Below are 6,612 nucleotides of genomic sequence, written 5' to 3' on the forward strand. Positions count from 1 at the left end.
CCAAAACTCCATTTTTTCATCAAAATGTACCTATTGTATCATAATACACCAACCTTATCACATTCTTCTTCTCATTTCATTACTCTCAATTCCAACATTAATTATATAACACTTATGATCAAAATCACCATCAAACCCACCATTTCATAAATCACAACACTACAATTATCATAAGGAACCAACTTCCAATCTATACAATCATTCAACATCATCTCATCATTATAATTCATTACAAATCAACCCAACATTCATTATTTCATCAATATTTAACACACCAACCATCATTTTAGTTCAACCTATCTTATTGGTCACTAGCCTATGTGTCCATGAATATTATATACTAGATAGAGGAAACTGAAACCATACCTTGGCCAATTCTCTTTCTGCACCCAAATACCAACTTAGCACAAAGAAGCTTCCAACCACAATCCAAGCTTTCAATTCCACTCTAATAAGCACAATTAAGTTCCAAGAGCTCCCAAAGCCACAACAATCAAACTATATACATATAAATCACCTCAAATCAACCTAAGGTTCCAAATAAACATAAATTCACAAGGGTTTAGTGGCTCTTACCTCTTCCAATAGATTTGGATGTCAAAACCCAAGGCTAAACAAGGCTTAGAGCGAACCTAAATATCCAATTTCACAAAAACTCATTTAATCAAAAACCCTATAAACCCGAAATTTTGAGGAGAGAAACTGAGAGGGAATCAAGCTTTCCTTACCAGTTTCTTATATGGGTTTTGTAGATCTCTTCATAAGGAACGCGTAGTCGCTGATGGCACGTAAATTGGAGCAACGTAGCTCGAGATATCGCGAAGAGAAGAGATGGGTGAATAGCGCTCTTGGGGTTTCTTTTCTTCTTCTCTTCAGCAATGTGTTGGGTGTGTTTGAGTGTTATGAGTGATTGGGTTCACTAATGAACCCTTTTCTATGTTGGGCTTGGGCCCAACTTGGGCCCGGTCTAACCCGTTAGCATTTTTAGCCCGTTTGGCCCAACTTCAGGCCAAACCTTTAAAATTAACACCCAGTTTTTCATTCCTAACATTTTTCTAAGGTTTTTGCCGGTTTTTACTTTTTCTCATGCGGTACCAGGCAGACTTGAACCGGTTTAATCGGTTCAACTGCCGATTCGTAGTTTTTCGCAGAAAGAACATTTTCTGACTCAGAAAAACCTACTGAATCCGAAAATCACCTTTTAATCCTCAAATTCTCATTCTAACTTTTTGAAATCTAATTTGGGGTAATATTAATTACTTAATTAACTGGTTAATTAGTTGCGGTTCTTACATTGCATGGTCCTCCGTGCATGTGCACATTCCGGGGAGATAGAAGTTCTAAGGCACTCCACCTTCAGCTGGTGGACGCAGGGGACTTGGGCTGCTAAAAAATTACCAAGTCTAATGCAAGCTCGGTATCTCCATCCTCGTTGTCTTCCTCCTCTACTGGCTCCTTGCCTTTACGGCCCATCCTTAAAGAGAATGAATGGAGTATAATTAAGAATCATAGGGCAAGTGGCACAAAAAAGGCAAAGGAGAAAGCAAATACAATGTATATATGGAGCCAATAGAAAACAAGCAAGCACATAATTGAGGGAGAGTTCATAGTGGTGTGGTATGATAAAAATAAGCCGTGTGCGTATTCCAATTATGTGCGCGGTTAGAACACACACAACGGCCAGCTAAAATAGCAAATCACAAACAAAGATTTAGCATGATTTTCTCAATTAAGTGGCCTAAGTTTCAAGCAATGAATAAGCAAAGATTAAAGCACAAGCAAGCTTAGGCAAACACAACAAAGTGAATTGAATTTTGGAATAATGGATATTGAAATTATGTGAGTGAAAATGCAAGATTAATATAAAATAGCACAATAATTAATAATCAATTCAATGATGAAAAGAAGACTACTTATTCATCCTCAAGAATAATGAAATAATCACATGGATAAGGTGGTTATTGCAAAAAGTGACAAGCTTGATTAGAATCAATTCAAGTCAACTCAAACAAATGCAAAGTATTAGAAAGAAACAAGTACCTTGTTATGTGATTATATTGATTTGAAAATCATGATGAACAAGCGATTCAATTAAATTCACTAATATTCAATGCACTTGTTAAAAATTTCACCAAATATGTAACATTTACAAGTTGGTTTGGTGCTAGTAAATCAAAGCAACAAACAAGTACATTATTGAAATTTCAATCCAAAATATCATCGTAATGATTCAAAAGTGCACAATTCTTTATTAGAATGCCAAACCAGGATATAGTCCAACATATATGGACAGGTGTGCGCACGCACACTAAATGGAAAATGCAGGGAGTGCATAAGCATAATGATGTGCATATGCACCAGGTAGAGAGGCATTTAAGAGGTGTGCGTACGCACAGAAGGTACAATTTTTTTTAAGCGAAATAGGGTCATATGTGCTCACGCATAGGTCTGTGCGTGTGCACCCAACAGGGAGCAAAATTTAGGGTGTGCATATATAACTATGCATGCGTACGCACACATCAATGGAAATGGGACTTTTGTGCGTATGCACAAGTGTGTGCATACGCACACTGCCCTGTTTCTGCAAAATTTTAATGCCTTTAAGGCACCAAGCGTGATATCAATCAAAGGTTTTCATCCTCAAAACATATTATTCCTCAAAAATATATGATCAAAACTAAAATGCAAATAAATTAAGCCTAGAATCCAATTAAACTAAGCTAATTAAGGAAAACAAAATTCAATAAACAAAAGCTAAAAGAAAAGAGGAGTTAGAAGGATGTTACCTGTAACAACCCAATTTTCAGTATGTCTAGATCATACCGGAAACTGAGCGTTACCAACTTGTCTTCCTAATTATTATATATTATTTATTATATGAGCCTGATTCGCTGTTAAAAACGTAGTTATTTTGGGAGGTACTTTTTTTTGAAACGTTTGGATTAATAGACGGAATCATTCATAATCAATTCATAAGTAATAACAGATAAAATAGTTATAAACAATCACACATACATACATCACAAGTAGTTGACAACATTCGGTGATTCAGCCTTTATTAGAGTATAGACTTTTAGTTAGAACACCCCTAGATATAGCTAGATAATAACTATATACATATATATACATACAACATCCCAAGCCCTGACCTGTTCAAGAAGTCCCTAAGCTGGCACCCAGGCTAGCCTAGACTCTATACTCACCTAGTCCCTCTAAACTACTAAAGCGATGGAAAGTACATTCTAAGTCTTCAAAACTCAAGTCAGGTGGAACATCATCAAAAGGTGGAAGGTCGTCTACTACTCCTCTGCACGATCATTCATTGCCATATGACGTCCCACTGGTACTCCATCAAGTAGCCACACAACAGGAGTCTCATACACAGGATTTAGGCTAAAGTGCGCATACGAACGGGGTGCAGACGTTGGCTGGTCTAACAGTATATACATATAAACAAAAACGAAGTTCACTCTAGACTCAGAAGACTACCTAGAGTGGAATCCTTTTTGCGTACAATCGTCAGCAAATTACAGAAGGGAACTCATGCTTCCATCTGAAGGGGGAAGGGAGAGAGAAGGGGTAAGAACTGGGGAGTTCTTAGTAAGGCCAGGGTTATTAGTTAAGTTCATTAATTCTGTGTTGTTTAGAAGACGAATAGCAAAATACAGAAAAGCAATAAATAGAAGAAACAAATAAATAGAGAAAATAGAATGCAAAACACAAACGAAAGAATACAAGAAATTAAGACACAGACACAGAGAATAGAATACAAACAAACAAAGCATACATTCATTCAACAATCATAACAGAGGAAATGCACAACCAAGTATGATGCATGTCTGTCCTATGCAGGCCATGAGCTCATGTGCCGGTTTACACCCTGCATCCCGACATTACCTAGGAACAAGTCCCAGATATGGTTTCCCATTGTGTCCTTCGTGCATACGTGTCGGTGGTTAAGAATACCACTCCTTCGTGACTACTGGCAGTCGGCGCAAGGCTCGACTCCTTAATATACGCACAAGGGGAAACAGTGATCCTCAGATTGTGGGCGTCCCCGAGATCAACATATAAAAAAAATACGATCCTCAGTTCGTGGGTTTCCTCGAGAACAATACACAACAAACACGATCCTCAATTCATGGGTTTCCCCGAGATCAATACACAACAAACACAATCCTCATTTCGTGGGTTTCCCCGAGATCAAAGATTATCAACAGTTCATAGGTTATTCCCATAATCAATGATTATCAATTCATGGGTTTTACTACTCTTCTCTCTTTATCTCGTTACTCTGCTTTGATTATTCTTTTCTCTCAGTCTCTTTACTCTACTCTGTTTACTTTTTTCTCTTAGTCTCTTTACTTTGCTCTCGTTTTCCGATTTAACGTATGTATTTAAAGCTTATGTAAATTTTGGTATGAATAGTTAGCCTGTCTCAAGTATAGGTTCATTAAGTCTATACTGAAACAGTTTAACTTTTCATATTATACCTAACCTTAGTCGCAACTCAAGGACTAACTATGTTGCTCTAGTTCGTTCACTAATCTCTGTCTGTTTTTCTGTCATTAAAACTTTACAGACTTTTCTTTGGTTTTTATCTTTTCTTTAACTCTTTATCTTTATTTTATCTTTGCCTCACTAATATGTTATTACCACTCCCTAAGTGTTTTATGAAAATAATTATGAGATTCTGAGTTTAAAGTTGTCTTTCTAAAGCTTTTACAGAAAACTGTCTTTTCTGCATTATTTTATTATTTTTGTTAAAATATTATTTTTAATTAAATATTATTATAAATATTTTATTATTATTTATTATTTTATTATTAAATTTTCGAAAATTAACTTTACTTTAACCTTTAACCTTTAAAATTCACTTTTTACCACCCGTAACTTTTAATATTTCTACTTTAACCACCCTAACTTTCAGAAATTACCGAATAACCCCTTAAACACCAAAAATTTTACTTCCTTGTCCTTTTAAAGATCTAAAGCCTGTTGTTCACTGTTCTTCATTACACTCAAAGTGTTCTTCATGTTCTTCATAAATTCTTCAGATTCTTTCTCTATTTTTACCCGTTTTTCAGTCTTTTCAGCAACCGATTTTTCCTATAATTCATAATAAATTAGCAGCCACTAAAATCCCATCTTTTCTACATGATTTAAACACAAATTGAACTTCAATTTAAGCCTAGGGTTTTTTTCCAGCAGCCCCAAGAACATGAACACAAAGCTTGAATTTCATCAAATTTCATCAAAATTTCACCAAATTTTCACCAAGAATCAATCATATATGCAACCAATTTTTAGCACAAAAAAATCATACAACATTCACACAACTCAAACACAAATAATCAAGATTAATTTTGTCAAACCCTACCTGGTTTTGCTACTCCTAATTCGGTTATACTTTCAGGTGGTCCTTAAGCACTTTTTCCTCCTAAATCACCACAAGAACAACTTTAAATCCACAAACCCTCAACTGACCAAATCTCTCTCAGCACATTAGGAAGGGATATCTCACCTTAGACTTGCTGGAAATTAATGTTTCTTGGCCCTCAAGTCAAGCTAAGCAAGAGATCTAAGGAAAAACATCAAGAAAACACTTGTTTAAGCATGTTTCCTTGAAAACCAAATTGAAGAGGGAGGGAGACAGCCATCTCACCTTATTTCCAACCTTGATATGTTATATGATTATGTAGAGGAAGAAGAGAGGATCATTTTGGTGAAATCGGAGTTTTGATTTGAGTTTTAGTTTAGAAGAAATCAAGCTTTGAAGATTTATGAACCAAGAACTTTCTCTCCTTTTTCTCTTGATGATTTTCGGCCACAATGAGCAAATAAGGCAGCCTTGGAGGTATTGGGGGTGTAAGGTGAGTTGTGATTGGTTGGCTTGGAGGTGGGTTAAAATAATATTAAAATATCTTAAGTGTATAACTACTAAAACTAGATGTATCGGAACACTTGTAAAAACATCTCTAAAAATTATTTTCTGAGCTACTAGCGTAAATGACACTAGTAATATATTTATTATGAGAATAGAACATGTATGATGAGGCCTTAGCATCGCTAAAGTCTTCAGAAGTGCTGGTGCTAAGCTGCACCAGTAAACTGTGAACCCAGTTAAACCGATTTCCTGTTTTTAACTAAAACAGACCAGGTAATCTTATAACATCATTCAAGCATCTTCTAATACTAATATAATGATAATATTATACTATTATCTATATTCTCTCATGAATCAACTCCGATTCATCAAACAGAGACTATTTACGAAAACTAGAATCAAAACTCCTAACCGATACGGTTCAAAAACTAGGTTCTTCATGATTGCGTTATCGAGCTTGCCTTAGAAGAGGTTCTAGCTTAAGGATGACATAATGACAATGAGGATTGAGATGCTTGATGATACAACAGAGGTGTTCCCTTTACTGATCTTCCGGAGAAATCCATGCCTTCAAAAAAGATCTCGCATACTCGAAAATCAGGGTTGTTACATTACCATGGTGGGGTGTCTCCCACCTAGCACTTTTATTTAAAGTCCTTAAATTGGAATTTTTGAAGAGCTCATGTCAAGGAGGCTTGTGCTTCCATTCATCCTTGAGTTGCCAC

This window comes from Arachis ipaensis, chromosome B9, assembly GCF_059453495.1.
Source record: "Arachis ipaensis isolate K30076 ecotype BB chromosome B9, ASM5945349v1, whole genome shotgun sequence".
Taxonomy (NCBI): Eukaryota; Viridiplantae; Streptophyta; class Magnoliopsida; order Fabales; family Fabaceae; genus Arachis; species Arachis ipaensis.